Genomic DNA, 23,181 nt, shown 5'->3' with positions numbered 1-23,181 from the left:
GTGGCTAAGGTCTGTCTGTGCTGGTTCTGTTTGGCTGAGTAAAACAAAGCCCAAATGCCTGGAGCCTGTGTGACAGTTAAGCCCCTGCTGGCTGCATTATCTCTGGGAAGCAGGTATGACACATCAGTGTGGGATGTACCTCACAGCTGTATCTACCTGTCTCACTTGGCAGAGGTGAATACTGCACCTGAGAGGGAAAAGACCCTTTTGAAATCACCTGGAGAGGAGAGAGGCCCTGATCCTCCTGCCTTCAGGTCACCTGTGCTCCTTCTCTCCCGGATCAACCATGTACCTGTCATCTCAATATTCACGGGCCTTTGTCCAGAAACTTGGAATAAAGTTCCAGTTTCTCTCCTAGACTTACACAGTACTGAATAAGCTCTGGTCCGTAGCCTCATCTTCTGCATCCTCTTTTTTTTTTTTTTTAAGAATGTATTTATTTATTTATTTATTTATTTATTTATTTATTTATTTATTTATAGCAGTGGGGGGTGGGCAGAGGGAGAGGGAGAGATAGAATCCCAAGCAGGCTCCATAGCCAGTGCCTAACCTGAGGTGGGGCCCGAGTCCCTGACTCTGAGATCATGACCTAAGCTGAAATCAAGAGTCAGATGCTTAACAGACTGTGCCACCCAGGCACTCTTCATCTTCTAATCGTTTCACCTCTTCACTTCCCTGAGCGATGGTATCTGGTTGTACGCTGGTACTCAGAGCATTTTCCCTATTCTTGTCCCTGTCCGAAGTGCCTTCACTCTGGTCCATCTATAGCAGATGCCTTCACATCCTTCAGACCCTGGCTCAGAAGTTACCTTCTCTGAGAGGCTTTCCACAATGGCTATATCCAAAGTTGTCCACACGGGCTATGACATGACCCTATTTTGCCATTCTCTTAATACTGATGAACATCTGAAATAACTTTCTGTCATGGGGCTCAGTTTCCATGTTTGCTCCTCTCCCCACAGACTGAAATCCCTGAGAGTATGTTACTTGCCACTCAATCCACAGTGCCTAGAACAGGGGTCTTTCAAATAGGAGATGTTCAATGCCTACATACTGAATTAACTGATAAATAAATTGCACCTTTATCTGCATGTGAATATTTTTTTGAAATCAGGAACATTTGACACCTGTCTTGGTCAGTTTGGGCTGCTATAAAAAGATGTCATAGACCGAAGGGCTTAAACAGCAGAAATGTGTTTTTCATGGTGCTGGAGGCTGGGAAGTCTGAGATCTGGGTGCCGGCATAGTCAGGCTCTCAGGAGAGCCCTCTTCTTGGTTTGCAGACAGCTAGCTACCTTCTTGCCATGTTGTCCCATGGTGGGGAGAGAGTGACCCCTTCTCTTCCTCATCTTAGAAAGCCACTATTCCATCGAAAGTCCTCCTCTTCACGACCTCAGCAAAACCTATTCGCCCCTCCCCAAAGACCCCATCTTTGAAAATATCACACTGAGGATTAATGCTCCAATGTAAGAATTTTACAAGAACACAGAAATGCAGCCTATCACAGTATGTACCTTTTAGATAGCAGTGTTGCTTTTCACTCTATTTCTATAAATCTAAATACCTATATATTTGTAATTATACCTATACGTATATGGATATTTATCTCTATATGGGATTCACCTCTTTGGAACTAACTTATGAACTGTTCAACATTTTTAGGAGTTGACATCCCACTCTTGACCAATACTTGACAACTACTACTTGCTCAACTCCAGTACATAGCTGCTGACTTGATTTTTCAAACAAAACTAAATTTGAAATTTTAATACTTTCCATTTTGGAACTCTGAGAATTGTGTGACCATTGTGGAACAACTAGCGTCTCCTCTTAATGTTACTAAGTCAAACTTAGGATGGCCCATGAAGGGAAATCTTCTGTTCTCTGGATCATAAAATGGAAAAGTGGATTACTTGGTCCCATTAGTTTTGTAGAAGTGATTTTGATGGGATTATGGATACTTGTTCATCCAAGGTTTCCTTCTCACTCTTCCCCCATGTGCACTTCTTTCTCTTTCTTCATTTTCTTCTCCCTTTTTTCTGCTTTTTCTTACCCTTCTTATATCTCTCCATTGCTCCATCCCCTTTCTCGCTTACAAAACAGGCTTCCTGAAACACTAAAATCTACAGTCTAAAATAAATGCATGCTCACATTCCTCAATGGGTAAATTATTTTCAAAAAGCTCACTCTTCAAGGCAATTTCTAAAAGGAAATCCTCACTTTCTCAATACAAAAATCACTCTCGCCAGGCAGGCTTCAGAGATAAAGTGATCACTGTGCTCCCAATTATACAAGATGCTGTATTTTTACAAAGGAGCTTACCTTGGAGAATAGAATTATTCTCTCTCTCTCTCTCTCTCTCTTTTTTTTTTCCCTGAGTTAAATGTTGTTCTTGCAAAATGGCTATATTCTTTAGTCAGGGCACATATAATTTCCCATGATAACCCCAATAAATAAATACAGCTCCATCAGAAAGGGAGGCAAAAGCCTGTGTAGTTTATTATTATCCAAGTGACAGAGCACCCCAGATTACAAACATAAGGAAAATAACACAAATGACAATAAATGAAGATGCAAACCAGGATGGCATTTGGTTACTTCTCTGTCTACAGAGGGACCCTTGCCACAGGAGAGAACTCAGGTGTGCATTGAAATTGGACACCTGGTATCAAATGCAGTTTTATGGGTGTTCTTGAGAAGGCGAAGAACTCATGCCAGCCCAGCCTCCACGAGACATGTTTTCCTTTTGCCACCAAAACTGCAAATGTCTCCCTTATGCCATTTGGTAATGAATGCTCAGCTTCGTGACAAGAAGGCCAAAGAGCTTTGTTTTGTATCCACAGAGTTTGCAAAGAGATTAACAGGGTCTAAAGGAATAAAGAACATCTGGAAACACGGGCTTTGTGTTTTCCTTGAGTGTGTTTGAAAGCTGAGCACTGGGGAGAGGACCACTGAATTTACTTTCACATTGAAAAGCCTAGTACCTCTGTGATTCAAACAGGTAAATAGGATAGGATTGGCCAAGTCCCTACTGGCAATACTGGTGGCCCCAATGGTGACTGCTAGTTTAATTTGTTCTAGCCTTTTCCAATTTGAGTAGTTTGTGGAGGGCACAGTAGGAAGATGCAATTGGTAGCTTCATTTCAATCCAGCAAAAATAGATTGGGAATTTAATGTACAATGATCACTCTTCTAGATGCTCTGGAGAACAAAATTAAATAAGTCTATTCTTGCCCTGATATATGTTAAAGATGTAGAAGGAGAGAGGCAGATCTTTGCATGGTATTGATACATAAATGTCAATAATTATATTTTACTTATTTGATTTATTTGACTATTGCTCCCACCAAAATGTAAACTCTTGAGGGTAGAGGTTTTGGATATAGGGTAGAAGGGTTAGTTTGTTCAGTGTTGTGTCCCATTGACTAGAACATAGTAAGCACTTAATAAATCATTGTATCCACAGTTAGACAATTGTTAAAACTCAACAACAGGAGTATAGCCAACTAAAAAATGGGCCAAAGACCTTAATAGGTACCTCACTAAAGGAGACATGCAGGTGGCAAATAAGCATATGAAAAGATGCTCAACCTCATATGTAATCAGAGAAATGGAGAGTCAAACAACAATATAACTTCACCCATCAGTTAGTATCACCTGAATCTGGAACATGGGCAACAGCAAATGCTGGTGAGAATGTTGAACAACCAGAACCTTCATCCATCGCTGGTGGGAATACAAAATGGTGGAATCACTTTGGAAGACAATCTGGTGGTTTCTTGTTTGCAAAACCAAACATATTCTTATCATACACCCAGCAATCTTATACCTTGGTATTTACCCAAAGGATCTAAAAGCTTATATTCACACAAAAACCTACACAGATGTTTATAGCAGCTCTATTGATAATTGCCGTAACTCAGTAGCTACCAAGATATCCATTAGTAGCCGAATGGATAAATAAGGTATGGACAATAGATCAAGACAATCATGTTTTTTTAAGCACTAAAAAGACATGAGCTACCAAGCCATGAAAAGACATAGAGGAAACTTAACATGCATATTACCAAGTAAAAGAAGCCAATCTGAAAATACATACTGCATGGCTCCAACTATAGGACATTCTGGAAAACATAAAGCTATAGAGACAGTGAAAAGTTCAGTGGTTCCCAGGAGTTTCAAAAGGAAGGATGAATAAGCGAAGGGCAGGATTTTTAGGGCAGGATATGATAATGATGTGTCACGATACATTTGTCTAAACGCATAGAATGTGTAACACCAAGACTGAACCCTGATGTAAAGTATGAACTTCAGGTGATTATGACGCATCTGTGTAAGTTCATCAATTGTAACAAATGTGCTGCTCTGGTGAGGATGTTGATAGTAGGGGAGGTGGTATATATATGGGAGCTGTGATTTTGCTGTGAACCTAAAACTTCTCTAAAAAATAGTAGTCTTACTAAAAATAAACAAATTGTTGAGTGAATGAATTCACACAGTAGATATGAAAGATACCATGGAGATTCAAGGGCAGGACTGTTCCAGTAGGTAGGCTCTAGGAGAAATGGTATTTGAGCACGATCTTAACTGGTGAAACAACATTTGTTTCTTTCTTTTTAATTTATAAAATTGATATCATAATATGAATTAACTTTTGGAAAAGGAAAAACAAGTGAACAGGCAGTGCTTTCGTTTCCATAGAATGCTATTCGTTTCCATGAGTGCTATTCACGTGACTTCTTTCTTTTTTTCACATGTGGCTGTACTTAGATGGAACCTTCCTTCTTTCAGTTAGCACACACGTGTTCATGTTGCTCTGCATGCCTTCCTGTGTATTGTTTTTGGTAAAAGTGTGAAATCCTCCATCAAGTCAGCCAAAGTGTGGTTTACACAAGTTTTCAGTGACTTGGATTTTAAAAAGGCGGATGAGTGAGCAAAGAGAGGGCAGGTGAGCAAAGAACAAAAGTGGAGCCATGAGGATACTCAACCGTGAAGACCAAAAGAAAAGTCTTGGATGCTTGTGTTTCAAGCTCTTCTGTGGCCCCAGAAATCCATTAACATTTGCAGAGAGAAGATTGGAAGTGGGACACCTATGACCAGTCCTTAGAGATGTAGATTTTGACCAGAAGAGAATTAAGAAAGAATGTCAGTAAGAACTTAGCAAAGGCCATCAGTGCAGAAGTGATTGCCTTACTAGAAGCCATTATGCCAGGAGGAAAAACATTTTTTTGATCTCTAATTTGGAGCCCCGAAGGCCATTTGACTCTTGGCCATGTTATCCTCAGGCAAAACATCGTGCATGCTTAATTAGCTTGTGCTTTTGCACATGCGCATTTGAGACCTATTGTTCCCTCAGCAGAGTGACTTCAGGCCCTGCCTCTCATTGCTGCTGAGCCTGGGGAATAACGTGCCTTCCATCTCTCACCTCAGGCCTGGTGGAGACTTCTTGTGAAAAGCAGGATCTGGAGTGCACAGCTCCTTCCTTGCCTGCCTTTCTAGAAGCCCCTGGGGGAAGAATCCCAACCCTCTGGTGAAACTTTGGGGGGTATTGGGATGCAAATGCTTACCCTAAGCACCCACCGGCTCACTCTTGTTTATTAATTCTGTCCATGCAGGTACCTTCCCCCAAGTCTTCTGTAGCAACAACAAGCAACAACAAACAGCAACAATAAAGAATCCCATGATACTTGTTTCTTTTTAAAAACTGCTTTAGAAGCTCCAAATCAAAGCTCAGAAGAGAACCATAGCATGTTTTCATATTCACTTCCGACTCAAACTTGCATATCAGCTTATAAGCTACTTCCTCAGGAAAGTGTCCCCGAAGCTTCTTTCTGTCTGATTTTATATATATTTTTTTTTTCACATCCCTGCTCTTACTTGCATCCAGCACTGAAGACACTGAGCTCCATTGCACAATTGAGAGTCTCTCCTTCCCACTGGAGAACAGGCTCCTAACGGCAGGGCTTGTCCTGAGAGTCTTTATAATGCCCCTCCTGCTAAGTACTATCTAGAGCTGGAAGGGGAGCAGAAAATGCCACCCCCAAATGTGCCACTTTCCCATATGGCTTATCAATCAAAACCCAACAGACTCAAGGGAAAAACTTTTATTCTTCCTTAACTACCTAAAAGACTTTGGATTCAGGGAAAAGAGCAAGTGCCAGAGATAACTTTTTTATCTGAAAAACCTATCTGCATGGCAGGACAAACTTCTGATCACCAAACATCTGCTCTTCTTATCATTCCGTGAATCATCCTCTTCCCCTTTGAAGCCCCAGGCTCCTATCCCATTCCTTAGCTCAAGATGGCATATAAACCTCAACTGCCCAGCTTGCTTTTCAGTCTCAGATCTTTGGGGTTCCTGAATGTACAAAACTAAATGTATTTTTCTCCTGTTAAACTGCCCTATGTCAATTTAATTATTAGCCCAGCCCAAGAACCTAGAAGAGAAGAAGGAAAATATTTCCACCCCTGCACACTGATCACTAAGTGTGTGTGGCACTAAACAACTAAATTGATATGTGAATACATGTCTCTCACTCTTGGCAAAGGGTTATGTTGATGGAACATTCTCATGGGTATGCTTTAATGGAATTTTAGATGGTTCTGAAGGATACTACACTATGCCACACCAAAATATGCCTTTGTTAGAATTTGAGCTGAAGTCTACAGAGAACAAGGAGACCCAGGAAAAATTCTTTATCGCCCCCTAACTGCCTAAAAATAGACTATAGATTTCCCCTTATGTAAAGTAAATTTACATTTATGAAGGGAATTTCCATTTGAAAGATGTCTCTATACCAGGAAGGAGTTAGTAGGAGACAACCCATCACCTGGAAGATTCCTTTAACAAGACAATCCTTACCTTATTACACATTTCCTCCCCTCTTCTTCTCATGACTTGCCTTCCCACTCAGAAACCCAAAACCCTTTTCCTTTGTTCAGGCTGACAGTCAATTCTTGAGCAACTTGAGTATGAACTGGTGGGTCCACTTACATGCAGGATTTTTTCAGTGTGATAATGTATTTTCTCTTCCTTATGATTTTAATAACATTTTATTTTCTTGAGCTTATTTTATTGTAAGAATATAGTATCTAACACATACAACATACAAAAATATGTGTTAATCGACTATTTTTGTTACCGGTAAGGCTTCCGGGCAACAGGAGGTTATTAGTAGTTAAGTTTTGGGGATTTGAAAGTTATATACAGATTTTCAATTGCATGGATGCTGGCACCCCTAACCCCCACATTGTTCAAAGGTCAATCGTATGTTTATACAATCAACAATCTGGCTACCTCCTTGAGCCATATTTTTTCCTTTACCAACTCCCATGCATATATATTTAATTAAAACTAAATCTTTCTGGTTAATCTGTCTTTTATCAGTTTGGTTTCTGGACCCTGAATGTTGAACCTAGGAGGGCACACCGAAAAATATTTTTGTGTTCTACAGTTCTGATTTTTGTTTTACAGTGTGGTTCTTGGGCTATTGTTTGGTTTTCGAGGGGACCAGTGATGTGTTCCCTGTGATCTATAATAGATATCTTCCCTGTCTTAGGTCCCAGATTCCTCATCTATTTCTGGATGGGATGGAGTAAATACCTAAGCCTGTTGTGGCCTTTCAAGGGTAAAGAGACCTACTGAGGTCATTTATAAGTTGATACTGTTTTATAAACTATTGTAAACTTGGAACATTCTTAGACTCCTGGTGGTAACTGGTCAGTAACTATGAAGTGAATGCATTCAAAGTGCCCTGCCTGGGAAAAAAAAAAATGCTTGGATGACATTTTCATATCTCATGGTCTTCAATGCCAGGGGTGGAATAGGACAGCCTGCAAGCTGGCTACTTCTTTTTGTAAATAAAGTTTTATTGGAACACAGCTATGGTTGTTGATTTATATATTGCCTATCGCTACTTTTCATGCATCAGAGATAGAGTTCAGTACTTGCATTATGGACTAGATGTCTCGATAAGCCTAAAATATTTATTATATGATCCTTTGGGAAAAAGTTTTGCTGACTCCTGTTCTATTCTATTGTCATCGTTATTGTAAAAGTCCTGCTCATTCAACTCATATTTTGTCAAAATTTAGACAAAGAAGATTACTGGGCATCCTATGTAGGATAATCTTCTGGGTTATATCTGGTTTCATTGTCTTTGACCTCTCTTTCAATTCTATAATTTGCAGAAAACTGATGCTAATGCAAATGATTCTTAGCCATAGAAAAGCAAATGAACTGTGTCCAGTGGAATGCAATTGATTTTTGCACTATGGATATTGACCAGTTTGGCTTCCAGGTTTGAGTCTATTTGTAAATTCACTTCAGAGTTCTTGTAAAATTGTGGTATGTGGAATTTTCCTTTCTAACATCATATTGGCTCCTTCAGTTAATCAACAAGATAAATATAAAGTCTTTGACACATACTCATTTTACTTCTGTATAGGCATCATGATTTGACTTTATAAAAAGTGATTCTATAAGAACATGTATATTATACATATACACAACTAAAACCCTATGCTGAGTCAGAAAGTAGAGAACCAGGGTTGAGAGGTAAGCCTTGAATTAGATCACTTCAGTGTGTCTCCTGACCCCACCATTAGTTAATTAGGTGTTTGGAACCAGGCACATCACTTCACACCTCTAACCCTCTATTTTCTCCCATGTAATGCATTTATGAGAATAATTCCTACCTCATATGAGTGTATGAGGATTAGATGCCATAATCCATGTACAATATCTAGCACTCAGGAAACAACCTGGCAATGTGAACTACTACTGTATAATTGTAGTCATAAATTGCATTTTCATTCATTAGCTGAAGGAGATTTTCAACCTTCACATGATGTTGCCTTCTACCAGCTGCTTGCGTGCAGCCCCACTGGCCTGGCTTGGGTTCTTCTAAAGGCAGAATTTAAGATAAGACTTGGAGCAGGTAGTTTTTGTAGAGGAGACCCAGAAAGGCAGAATGAAGAAGCAGAGAGAGAGACATAGAGAAAGAAAAACATGGGAAAAGATGCCTTTTTCTTTCACGTGAGTACTGCTGTGGGAGGCTGGAACTCAGTCCCCTGGGCACCCTCTACATGACATATCTCGGAATTGTCTTTCTACAGACAAGCGGCTGAGACATTGGCCATTAGCACCCATGGTTCCTTGGTGAAAGGTGCTATCCAGGGGCATCAGCTCCTCCCTAAGTCCAGGCTACCCCAGACTGAGGGCTGGACAGATTCCCATAGTATTGCAGTAATCCTTGAAGCAAAGCCAGGAGCTTGAGGAGGATGCTGCTCATGGGAACCGTCCATCACTGTGGAAGCACTGGACACTCTGAGACAAGCCAAGATCCATGACAATGTTCACAAGCATTTCCTGTAGCCACCATCAAAAACAGATAGCCAATTCCTGATTGATCCCCTCTCACATTAGCTAGATGCTCCAGGTCTCCACACCTTCCAAATTGACAAGAAGAATAAAGGGTGTGAGCATAAGTAGCTATGCCACACATCACTTGGTGGAATAAGGTAAGGAAGTCAGTTCTTGCTTTGGTGGTGAGGCAAGAAAATCTCTCCATCCCTGCTCTGGAGTCCTAACCAGCCCCAGGATAGATGCTTGAGAGAAAACAATTGGACTTCTGATTTCTCCCCTATAATAGATTTCAAGGAAAATCTTAGGGAATGATGAGACCCCAGCTCAACCTCTCCAGTAGCCAAAACTTTAGGAGGAAAGATGCTTGGGCTCTCTATTCCTGTCAGTTACTTGCATCTAGGGAAAATGTACAATTATAATATAACTGCTTCTTCTCCCATAACTTCTCAGATTATTGGTCTGAAATCTGCATTTTGAAGGGTTGCATGTGACATTCATATGTAAATATAATGCACTGCTGCTACTGTAGAGCTACTATGGTTCAACCATTTACGGAACATTCTGCTAGACTCTTTACATGTATTATCTTGAAACTTTACAGCAAAGGCGAAACTACAGAGACAGTAGAAAGATCAGTGGTTGCCATGGATCTGGTGGGAAGGAGGCAGAGATGAACAGGTGGAGCACAGGGGATTTTTAGGAAAGCAAAACCATTTGGTACAGATTTGTCAAAATTCATGGAACTATACAACACAAAGAGTGAACCCTACTGGAAACTGTGGACTTTCCCTCATGTATCAACATTGCTTCATGAATCATGACAAATAGAACACACTCATGCAAAATGTTAGTAATAGGGACAACTGTCAGTGGAGGGAAGGGGCCTGTGGGGACACCATACTTTCTGTATAATTTTTCGGTAAACAGTTTTAGAACTGCTCTAAAAGATAAAGTCCATTAATTAGAAGAAAACCTTTGTTTGTTTGTTTTTTAAGATTTTTATTTATGTATTCATTAGAGACAGAGAGAGAGGCAGAGGAAGAAGCAGGCTCCATGCAGGGATCCTGACGTGGGACTCGATCCCGGGTCTCCAGGATCACACCCTAGGGCTGAAGGGTGCACTAAACCACTGAGCCACCCGGGCTGCCCAGAAGAAAACCTTTAGAACAAATCCTTGCAGGTAATCATTAGAACCTCCTGGTTACAGAGGAGAAAAGAAAGGCTCTTGGGGCCACACGCTTTTAATGGCATCCCAGGGAAGGGGATCCTAGTTGATGTGGCTCAAAACCCATGTTCCTGTCCTCTTGCCTTCTCAGTTTGTTCATTACTGGCCTCCTGCCTACCTATTCAGTGCTCTCTCTCCTCTGTGGCAAGTTGCCTTTGCTCTTCACCTCTCCACCATTTTGACATGGCCTGGCCCCATGGGTCATCCTGCTGGCTTTTCTACAGGCAAGCTCTCCAGGAGAACCAGCTTATCAACCGGAAGCTTTTTAATGAGCCTGTGAAGTGTCATCAATCCTTGGCCCCCATTTTGCTGAGGCATCTCAGTGCTGTGATGTATGGATCAATCTAAGTGCTTCTAGTCTTTGAAGGGCCTGGTCTGGTGGCAGCCCTGGGAATCCAGCTCATTCGGTTACCCTTTTGCTAATTTATAATTTAGCTGACACAACTCTGCTGCTGTTTTATTTGTCTCAAATGAATGTCAATTGGTACAGAGGACAAGGCATTTGGGAGCTAAATTAGCTAAATCATCGTATGAATTAGTTAGGCTGCACTAAAATACAACCCCCCATGCCTTACCCCACTTATTTTAACAAAGAGCCTTCCCCCAACCCTCAACAGGCTCCTATACCCTCTTTCAATCCATACCTCAAAATAATTTACTCTGGATGGAGAAGCACAGCTAGGAGTACAATGCTCCAAATATAAATAATAATGAGAACCTTTAATAAAATCAGACGTAAGTTATGCAGTAGACATCAATTACAATGGATTTTAAAGGTTTTGATCTAGAACCCGGGTGGTGTTACATTTAGACTAATAACTGTAACCGTGATTTATGTGTTTGCAACCAAAATGGTTTCAGTGCCTCGATATATGTCCAAAGTAAAATTTATAGTCTGCTACAGAATGTATAAATAATGAACAGCCATATGTCATCACACATTTAAAAATGTGACTCCTTCTGCAGTGGCAATGGGGTAAAATGAATTAAAATCCTAAATTCATTGGGAATCAACTTATTTAGGAGCACTTTAAGGAATGTGCGCAAATGCAAAAACACTGATTATATATATGTATTATATATATAATATATATATAAAATGTTTAAACCAAGTCAAAGAAAAATGGCTGTTATAAAAATGACAAACACTCTTGGGAAATCTCAGACATCCTCAAATTAAATAATGACATGGAGAGAAAGGGAGAGCTGGCTTGGATGCAGAAGGACAGGTGCCAGGCAAGAATTTTTCTGACTCTGCTGTTGCCTCCAATTACTACAAAGCCCATTTAAATGGTCAAAAGAAACAAACTAAGTTGAGATGGCATTCTTCCCTCCAGTGTCCCATGAAGTTTACCTAAGATTTACAGAGGTTGGAGAGTGGCCAATGATGAAGGCTGAAAGCCCGCTCATGGATTTTGAATTGTGCAAAGCAATCTGAGGCTCAGCCTCTTCATCTAGAAATGGGATGATAAGGTCCATTAGACAGAGTTGCTGAGAGAGCTTAGAACTAGTAATAAAAGTTGTGAAAGGAACTAGTATAGTGCCTGGCACGGACAGTTGGTCCTCAGCAAACGTTGGTTGTGCTATTCTTTATAGCTCCCTCAGTGGATCATGCATTATTGGAGGCATGAACCATATTGCATTCATCTTCCTATGCGTGATGCCTAGAAAAGTTCTAGTGCTTAGCAAATATTAATGCATCCTTGCTGAATGAATCAATGAATCAATGAACATGTTTCCACAGCCACCGTGGAAATCTAGATGTCAGAAAGAGTTACAAGGCAAGCATATGTTGCCTCTTTGACATGGTTGAGGGAAATGAAGTGGTCCTCGTTCATAAATTTACAGAAATTCAAAGATCGCTTCCTTCAACTCTGACGCAATGGCACAGTTTAATCTTTGGCAACCAGGACGTTTTCTAAAAACTATTACTCACCTCTATAGGTTCTCAGATATGCTGATGAGAATGTAATCTTTCTTCCTAACCCCAAGCTCTCCTGAATACACGAGTCTAAAGGGATATGATTTATTAATGATTATTGTGAAGGGTCTGGTGCTGGGTTGGCAGTTGGTTCCCCACTCTTCCCACTAAAGGGTCTCCAACTGCTATCTTGTGATTTCTTCCCTTGATTTTAATGGTCTCCGTTACTTCCCTCAAATTTAATTTCCAGTTCCTACTGCTGCCTGTGTTACCTTTCCTTAGTCCTCCTAATTGCTACTGTAGAACTGGAACCCAAGTGCTTCAGGTAAATATGAATGCACAACACTATTCCAAATTCACTTTTCACTTAGGCTTGTCTACTATGGTTCTAGTCAAGTGGCAGCCAGAATTGGAGTTACCTGAAGGTTCAAGTGGGTTAGATGTCCAGAATTAGTTCATCACATGGCTTAGAACTGAGGCTAGAAGCTCAGGTGGGCCCATGGGTGGGAGAACCAACACATGGCTTCTCCTGGTGGTTTGAGCTTCTTGCAGCTGGCTTCTCAGAAGTAGCAAACATCTCCAAAGACCCAAGTAAAAGCTGTAAGACATCTGTGGCCTACCCTGAATCATGTTTGTCTCATTCTGTTGGTCACATATGGGAGGAGACAACAGAGGGATCAACCATCAGGAGACATGGTTCACGTGGGGGCCATCTTTAGAGATTGATTCCCACATCAGTTGTTAAAAGTGAGTCTCGAACATTCAATGGGAGTTTATCAAGATCTTCTAGAAAAGAAGTTCCCAAGTTTTAGTGCATAGAATTATGGCTTTCTTCTTGACTTTGGAGATCCTTTTCTCCTGCCACTTAACTTTCTGATTAGTTGCCTATCGAAGATTGCCATCTATTTATATGATATTATTATTTGCATGATATCTGGGTAAGTAGGGTTTGGTAGTACTTTTGGGGTGAATTGACTGTTAGATACAAATTGTTCATTTATCTTGATGAATTTTCTGTTGCAACTTTTTACTTTTTTACACCCACTTGACCGTCTACCTTGGTATTCACTTCCTTTTGTTTGGTTCTGTGAAGGGAATTAATTTTTGCTGACTCAAATCATGATTTTCTATAAGTTAGACTTTGTGATAAAGACTGTGTCTGCTTTATGTGTGAGGATTGGGGATAGGCAAAAGAATACTTCACTTAGGTGTTTTTCTAGGCCTTTATCCCCAGAGGACCACATAATTCATCAGTATAGTAAAAGAAAAACAACAACAACAAAAAACAACAACTATCCCTCCATGCAGGTATCTTAGTGTGGAGATTTTCAAGGTTTGTTGCATTGGGCTAGATACTTTCCTTCTCGTAGCCTTCATTTTTTTATCTGTAAAATGGGGAAATAAATCCTCTCTCAAAATGTGATCAAGAAGCTTAAGAAAGAAAATGTAAATCAAATGCTTAGTTAGGTGCCCAGAACATTGTAAATTAATTACAAAGGAGAATTATCTTCCCATCTGTACCCCAAGAAACATATGTGGAACTTGTATATGTGTGTGTTCCATTAACTTCGTCCTATTATCTTGGAGAATACAAGTGCTTCTGGTCCTGTTGACTAGGGAGGAACCTCTATTAATCCAGGTCCTGGATGGGGAGAGATGCATAATCAAATTGAGTGATTTAAGGAGCATTTAGAAAAAGGGCTAGTTACAATTCTCAGGGCAGGGTTAGGAAACACTACATAGTATATGGAAGTACCCCTGGGTGAGAGGCTGCAAACAGTATGAAGGGGAGGGGTTCTGGAACAAGATATGTAGCCTTCAGTAAAGAGTCACAGTGAGCTTTAGAGACCTGAAAAGAAGGATGCAGGAGACTACATGGTCCAGTGGCATTATTCTCCTTCTCTCTACTTCAACTGGTGCTTCCCATCCAATGAACTGGATGTTCATTGGGTTTTGGATCCCAAAAGCAAGGACAACCTCTAATTCATGAAGGCCAGGCTTCCAGCTAACAGAGCAGGATGGAGAAGCAAGAGAATGAATCTGGAGGTGTAGGCAGAAGATATCTTGCACAGCCCCCTTCTCTCAAAGGCTAGTTTCTTCCACCACTTTGGACTCACCCATTGCCAAACTCAGGTTCTACTAGAGTCTGAGGTTTTGAACCCATAAACAGGGCTGCCTTCACTATGTCTTCTCAGTCTGAGGTCCACCATGCCTGCAAGGTCTAAGACATACTGCTGAGGGCTGGGGATTCCTAAAGAAAGAGTTTTAATTCTATCTAGGTGATAATCTGGATAAAATTAGAGCAAATCGTGATTCATCTTATTACCAAGTACAGCCACACAATCCCACACAATTTCATGTGTTTCTACTTGAATTTGGCCCAAACTACATGACCATATATTGTAGGAATGAAGGTTTTACAACGAATGGAAAGAAATCACTGTGCCCATGGCAAAACAATAACTATTGGAAGACCAAATTACAAATGACTTGTGCCAGAATTTTAATACTGCAGGCTCACGTGAATGAATGTGTTTCATGGGCATCAGTTTTACAATGATTTTGCAATAGTTTGCAAGCAGTAAGTTTGGAAGAGGCTTTCTTTCCCTAATTCTGAAAATAATAGGACTACATGTCCACTTAATTCAGGTTTCAAAAAGCCACAGTGTTAACGTCACCCTCAAGTGGGCGAGTCAGCTTTATGGAAAAGCAAGTGAACCTTCATGAGTGGGGTTTGCTCAATAGAATTCTGGTCATATATGGGGACCTTATGACCTGATCATTCTTAAATACAAGTAAACAGTTGGGGAATAATAATGTCACTTTATACATCTGTTCAGGAATAGGACCTCTCTCTATATTACTATCAGCACTTAAACTTAAATGTAGAATGTTACCTGACACTGTGGTTTTCTGTTAAACCCTTTAAGGGCAATTTATTTTTAAAACCCCTCATTTTATTTTTATTTTATTTTATTTTATTTTATTTTAGAGAGAGAGAGAGCATAAGCAAGGAGGGGCAGAGGGAGAAGGAGAATCTCAAGTACATTTCATGTCCAGTGCAGAACCTGCCATGGGGCTCAGTCCCACAAACCCCGAGATCATGACCTGGGCAGAAATCAAGAGTCAGACACTTGACCTACTGAACCCCTCAGGCACCTCTAAAACCCCTCATTTTAAATCAGCGTGGCTAATTTGAATCTTGGTGGTACCAGAACTTGCATGCATTCTATTTGTAACATTATTTAGGATTTTAGTGTCGTGTGAGAGCTACAATCACGAGAGGCTATGCCTCCCTTAGCAGCTACACATATTTAAATGAACATATGATGAAAATAACAAGTCAGCACTGAAGGCTTCCATTGCTTTTCTAATTCAAAAGTTATCTGCGCAGTACGCAAGTTGGAGGCTGCTGTCCATTCATGCTTTTTGTGCGGGGCTAGTTGTGGCAAGGATCTTCAAAAGTCGCGTTGCATTCTCAGGTTCCTGCTGCCAGGAAGGCAGAGTCCGTCACTGACAGAGCCCCTGGGCACAGAAATAAAGTAAAATAAAATAAACTACCCTAGCCCTGCCACCCCTCTGTTCCCAGCTCCAAAGCCCCCTTCACTGTGAAAAAAGGCTCACTTTCATCCTTTTGGAGGGTGACAGCCTACACTGCTCCCCACCTGGGGAGATGTAAAAATAAAGAAAACTCAGTCTGGAGTGAAGCTGTCAGCCCCAGGAACCCCTCTCCTTGAGCATGCTGGCCAGCATTATTGGGAAGTTATCTAAAGTGTCAGAGGAAACATTATTGATTTTTTAGTCTGTTTTGTCAACTAGTCAATAAGCCTTGCTTTCTCGTGGATTTTCTTTCTTCTAGCTCCCTGCCTCTCAGCTCCTTGGAGCTTCTCCCTTCTTCCCCTTCTTTCCATTTCTCTTTCTTCTCCCCTCCTGCTCGCTCTCTCTCTCTCTCTCTCCCCCTACCCCCGATCTTCTCTCCTTTCTCTTCATTTTGTCACTGTTTTTCTTCCAGTGTCAGCCAGCAGTTAAAAAAACTTCTCACTTATCCAAATGTAGCTAATATCAGATCCATGAGTTGATCCACGCAGTCCATTTTTTAAGATAAACTTTTATGTAGCAGCACTGGCTTTGAGGCTGGGAGAGAGACGTTGCATGTATTCCTGGCTCATCATGCCCATGTGTGCTGCTTTTCAAGCTGAACTTCGCTTGTCCTTGCATTTCTCCCTCTGTGTGTAAATGACTGCCGAAAGTAGCCATTCCCAGACTTCTCCGCCATTTTAGAAGCTTCTTCCTAAAACCCAAAGGGATTCTAAGATCACGCTTAATTAGAACTCACTTTGTGTCCAACACTGTTCTAAGTGCTGTGAACATAGTAATTCATGGAATCCTCACAACTCCACCAGGTGGATTCTATTATTGTCTCAAGATCACTGAGGTCTTGAGAAGGGAATCCTTTCCTTCCTCTGCTTGTCAAGGAAGTCTTGGTGCTAAATTGTCTCAAATACTTGATTATCAGCTATCTGGCTGTCTCCAGAAGAGACCCCACTGGCAGATGATCCCAAGGCAGTGATGACACCTGTTATGATCGTCTCCTACTTAAGGGTGTAAACCTACACTCAGTGTGCCTGGCCTGTGGCATGTGAGTATGCACAGGAGAAATGCAGCCCTTGGCCTCCCAGAGACCCACCAATTAATGGCACTCTCTACTACATCTTCAATTTCTCTTTCTCCACCTGTTCCCTTTAATCCTACGAGCATGTTCAAGTGTCTGATTATACTTTCCCTCTTCTTTTTCTCTCTACTCCCACATCCCCCAGTGGCCACCATGTACAGGTCAGGATGGGCTAAGCTTTTTTGCAGAAACAACAAAACACTCTTGTGACTTAAAACCACAAAGGTTACTTCTTGCTTGTGCTAGACTATCCCTCAGGCTTATCTGGAGCTCTGCTCATTCTCACTGCTTAGGGAATTAGGCTGATGAAGGCCCCATCGTAACAAATGCTTCAGTGATTGTGGTGGCAGGGAGAAGCAGGCATGGGAATGGCCAGGAACTCCTTTCATCCTTTGTTTTATATTCTGAGCCATTTTTAAGTGTAGACTCAATAGTTAACATCTATTCTCATTGTGCCACTATCCACGTGATTCTTAAAGAGTAAAATGTTGGCAGTGATTTCTTTTTCTCTCATGTTTCAGAATCAAAGGAAATAACCCAGGTTGAAAACTTGTAACGTTCTCAAATCAAGGATTCAGGAAAAAATGTCAAGGTCCTCATTTCTGTGCATTCCTCTTTAATCACGTAATGAGTTTCCTGTCAGTGATGTGTGAACAAAGAGGAGCTAAGTGCAAATCATTATATTCACATTTTAGTTTTTACTACATATTTATGTTAATTCAATATATATATATATATATATATATATATATATATATAACAGGAAATTTGCTATTTGGAATTTCAACTCTCTTCTAAAGAAAGAAGGTTATCTTGATCAGTTTGGGAATTAAGATTTGCAGCTAAGAGGTGATGTGCTGAATTTCTCTCCTTTCCTCTCTCTTTCTCTCCCATCTTAATCATTTCTTCCCTCCTCCCCTACCATTCACAAACTTCCATTGCACTCTTTGCATGTTTAAATAGGAGCTCCCGATGTGTTTTGTTAGCAATAAAACAGTGAATCAGGCAAACAGGGATCTCAGAAAACCTATATTCCTGATGGGGGAAGGAAAAGAATATCTGATAGAAAGGATAATTTGCTAAGATAATGGACCAGAGAGTGATCAGATGGGTATTTAAGACTCAGTGACAAAGAGGGTCTCCCCAAGAAGCTACCACTTGAGCTGAGACCAAGTGAAGAAGAAATCCAGGAAGAATAACATTTTAAGCAATGGAAGGATCAGAGGAGGTGATAGGGATAAATTTATGCATTTGGGAAGCAGAAAAAAGGCCATAATGGCTGCAGATACGTCAGGGAAATGGTTGGCACTCCAAGGAAACCCTTGCTCCCGTGTTTTGAAAAGGTTATGTGTGCAAAGAGTTGAAGCTCAGCACACTGACAGTCCCTGTAATTCTCTGAAACCAACAAAATATCCCTGAGAAGGAAAAAGCAGTGAAGGGACTAGCTATGTCCTTTGGTGGCCTCTTTTCAAACTGAAGCTGAAGCAGAGGATCTGTTCATTGGGTTCACCCTTATGGAACCTGGACATGAGAGTCTATAATGTGACAGGAGGTGCCCCTTGAGGTGGGGGATTATCCTTACTCTAATAATGATCATAAACACCATTTTGTGGGTCCAAGATGGGAGCCTTGATTCAGCAAGTGCAAGTTTATTCCCAGAAATAACAGGGCACTAGAATCTAGACCACTTTGGAAGATCCAGTATAATTAATCACTGTTTTAAAATGAGCGCTTCTTAAAATGCTGTTTTAAAATTATGTTTTATTAAAATGTCTTCCTCTTATTTTAAGAGAGATGTGTTTATTATAATCTAAAGTAGAAAAAGACAAGAATAAATCCCATTCCATCCACAGATAACCAGTATTAACTTCATTATGTATATCCTCCCCCCACAAAATATTCTTTTTTTTCCTCAAAATGAGGTTATACGTTATTTATTAGTTCATTTTTATCTTCATTGAACAAATATTGATTCAACCCCTATTGTGAGTCAGATGGTTGGGATACAGACTTAAGTAAGATTGATACTGTTCTTGAGCTTATGGGGAAATTTAACAGGGGAGACATATTTGTTTTTTAAATCCAGATTTCCAGTTTTACAATGGCAAAGATATTCACTTCACTGTCCTCTCAGACATCAACCAAATAACAACAAAAAGAGAAACTGAAGTGCTCACTTCTTTTTTTAAGTAACTAGGAAAAACTTGCAGCTCACAACACAGAGACAGAGAGACAGGAACAGAACAGAGAACCAGAGAGTCAAGCAGAAAGAGGACAGGAACTTTAGATACAGAAAAAGTTCTCCCAGACTAGGGTTATATCAATGTATTAATTTTTAACATTAGGAATGGTATCTCTAGCAAGGGTGACCAGTGTCTCCCTCTCTCCATTTAGCCCAAAAGATAAGTGATGTGTGGAAACCAAACAAAACACACCTGTACATGCACCAGCGCACACCTGCACGCACACTCCATATTTGCAGGAAGCTATCTGTAAATGAGGCAAGGTGAGGAGAAAAGCTTTATAACAGGAATAACTCTGCAGTTGCTGCTCTTGGCTTGCTGATGAAAAAAATAAAAGAATAAATTACCAATACTGATTTCAGGAATAAAAGATAATTTAAGCAAACAAACTACTAGTGAATGTTGTCTCAGAGTCAAAAAAACAAAACAAAACAAAACAAAAGTCTTCACAAATGTGTTAAATGCAGATGATTTAAAAGCAAAATGTTACCAAAAGCTAAAGGATCAGATAATTCCCATTCTGTTTAATGTCTTTGAGAGCCCAGGGGAAAAAAAAATGAAACCTTCCAAATTCTTGTTATGAACTCACCGTAACATTGAGAGCAAAGTCCCCTGAAGACAGCAGACCAATCTCATTTTGATCAAACAAGCCAGACACAGATGCTAAGTCTCCTTGCTTTGTGCAAGAGGGATGTGACCACCTGTTCCATGGGTTTGGCCACTCATAGACATCTGTAATTAATCCCCATTTCTGTGGCTTTTCTCACCCCCGCCCTGCCCTTCCTGGAGCCTCCAGATTCTGAGATGTCCTGCTTCGATGTGTTTGATGAATCACTCTGCTTCCTGCTGTGACCCCCTCTCCCTGAGTTCATCCCCACCACTCTGCTTGGTCAGACTACTATCCCATCCGCTTTCTCCTCCTTCTACAAAATGTTAAAATCTTTTATTCACTTAAGTCTCTTCCAGTGCTTTTATTCCTGTGAGTCTTTAACTTATTTTATTCCCTTCATCTCATGTGAGTGGCCTTTCCAGAGGAAAACCCAATACCTGTGTGGCCAATGACTAGTTTAATCAGTAGCTCTTAGCATAGTATGTTAAATAAAATCAAAACAATAGTTGAACCAAATAAGTGACTGCAGTTCCTTAACATCAAATACCTAGTCAGTGTTCAGATCTCCCCAATTGAATTGTGTTTTACCCCTCTTTTTCCTCCAGCCATAGCTCTTTTAATCTGCTTTTAAAATTTAACAATACAGAAACAAAATTTAACAATACAGGGACACCTGGGTGTCTCAGTTGGTTGAGCATCTGCCTTTAGCTCAGGTCATGACGTCAGGGTCTAGGATTGAGCCCTGCATCGGGTTCCCTATTCATCGGGAAGTCTGCTACTCCCTCTTCTCTGCCCTCCCCCTTGCTTGTGCTCTCTCTCACATTCTCTCTCTGTCTCTCAAATAAATAAAATCTTTAAAAAAATTTTAACAATACATATATCATTAACATATTTTCATGTCAATAATTATTAGTTAATCACCATCCTAATGAAGGAATAGTAGTATGTGGATAAACCATCGATGAGGTCAATATTTGCCATTTTCATGTTTCGAATAAAACCAGAAGGAACTAATGGGGTAGCTAAACATTTTCTACATATTTCTGTCCTTACATCTTATTTCTGCAAACATAAGAAATATACTGAAGAATGTGCACATGTTCAGGGTGGCAGATGGGTTTGACCACACATCCCTCCTGAGGTTAATACCAATTTTCTTCTAAGGTGGCTGTGTATGCAAGTGCCCACTTCCTGACCTGGCTTGCTTTAATATCAGCATTTTGTTTTTTCTCTACCTACCTGAACAGTAAGAAAATGGCATCTCATTTTTGCTTACCCTTTCTAATGAGGCTGACCTCTTGGACATATGACCATTAGCCGTTTGAATTTCTTCTTTTTCATTACTCATTTCTTTCCTTACCAGGGTTTTATCCTTAGACTGCCTGGTCTGGATGCTACTTTAATTCTGAACACTCTGCTTGAGGAATGAAGCCAATACACTCAAGCTGAAGAAAAGACATGTTACATGCTGGAGCCCTCTATGGATAGATGGGTGGAGTTTTTAGAGAAATGAGTTCCCCATCTCTCTGGGAATTCAAGGAGCAGTATTGATCCTTTGGTGGAGAATCATAGGACAGATTCAAGTAAAAACATGAGAATGAACGAGTTAGTCGTGAGGTTTCTTGCAACCTTGAGACCTTTCTGTTAAGCTGAAGAGGTGAGGCTAAAAGACCAGGTACATAATCCTTCAAAACTCTGAAAATTGTAGAACTGTTGTCATATAGAGGAGAGCTTCGTATAGTCGCTGGTCACAATCCTGCCTGTTTTTCAAACTAACATGATGGTACGAATCAAGCTCTTTCACATAAAGACTCGCTGCAATGTTATTTCACCGATAAGATTGTCTTATTTAAGAGCCATAGCTATAAATGAGAGAGACTTAGGAAGACAGGAGATGGGGGAGGAGGAGGTAGAGGGGGATAAAGAGGAAGAGGAGGAGCAGGAAGGCGGGGACAAGGGGAAGATACTTCAAGCATTGGCTTGAGTCACTGGATCTAAAGTTGAATTTAGTGTTTTGATTAAACTCTCTTTACTCTTCTAATCGTCTTTTCACTGAAAGACAGACTTCTTTAGCTTCTAAAAATATTTACATGGTATGGGTATCTGGTTTTTCTTGTCACCTGAGTTCCATTGTTAAATTCCAAGGTAGAGAACCAAACAAGGATAGCATCATAGTCTTGAATTAAAACCCTCTCAAGGGTGGCTTTCCGGAACACTTCTCAGAATTTTGGCAGGAACACAGCAGATGTGAAGCCTATGTTCACAAATGGCCCCCAACTAGTTTTCAGAATGTATTAACCTTCCCGTTAGCACGTCCTGAAGGCTCTGTGTGTTTCAGCATTTATTGGTGATGTCACTGAATTCGTGGTTCGTACTGTTTCTTTCCAGGGCTTGGGTAAAAAAATCACAAAAAATAGTCAATATTCAAATAGCTCTTGAGCAGTCAAGTCAGGCAAATAATGAATTGTTTATGTACATGAAGGACAGTGATTTTATCTTGGAATCTGAATGTTAGTGGTTACAGCCCCTTTATAAAATGCCTGAGTATGTGTTCCTGGTCAGGATTTTCATTTCCACTCTTCTAATCCAACAGGGATGTTAGGGTCATAATTAGATTTTACCACAAACCTAATAATGATTAGTAATATTCTTACTGAAGAAAAGCAACAAAATATAAGACAGTTCACAGTGAACTCTGCAGGACAGGTTTGTGAAAGGAAATAAGTCATATTCGGACCTTAGCTTTTGATTCATGTTTTAGGACAAAATTGATTTAAAAAGGTTTTGTAGTTCTTCTCTTAGACATATAGCTCTAAAGGAAGTCTTGGAAAGATTCTATACTCTGGAAATATTTCAAATGTTTTTTTTTTTCATGAAAACAAAAATCTCCAGTGACATTTTTAAAAAATTAGCTGGCATAAGTCTCTAACATTCTTCATTGAGTGAATATTTGGCATCATCTGACCGGTCATTAAATGAGTCCCTTTCTTAATTCCCATATAGAAATATGCCTCACTTATGGGACCTATGGGTGGCTCAGTCAGTTAGGCATCCAACTCTTAGTTTTAGCTCAGGTCATGATTTTTTAGGGTCATGGAATCGAGCCCCACATGGGGCTCTGAGCATGACTCAGAGTCTAGTTG

Source organism: Canis lupus, chromosome 6 (assembly GCF_011100685.1).
Source record: "Canis lupus familiaris isolate Mischka breed German Shepherd chromosome 6, alternate assembly UU_Cfam_GSD_1.0, whole genome shotgun sequence".
NCBI lineage: Eukaryota > Metazoa > Chordata > Mammalia > Carnivora > Canidae > Canis > Canis lupus.
The sequence above is the reverse complement of the archived record's forward strand: the minus strand, read 5'-3'. Positions refer to the sequence as shown.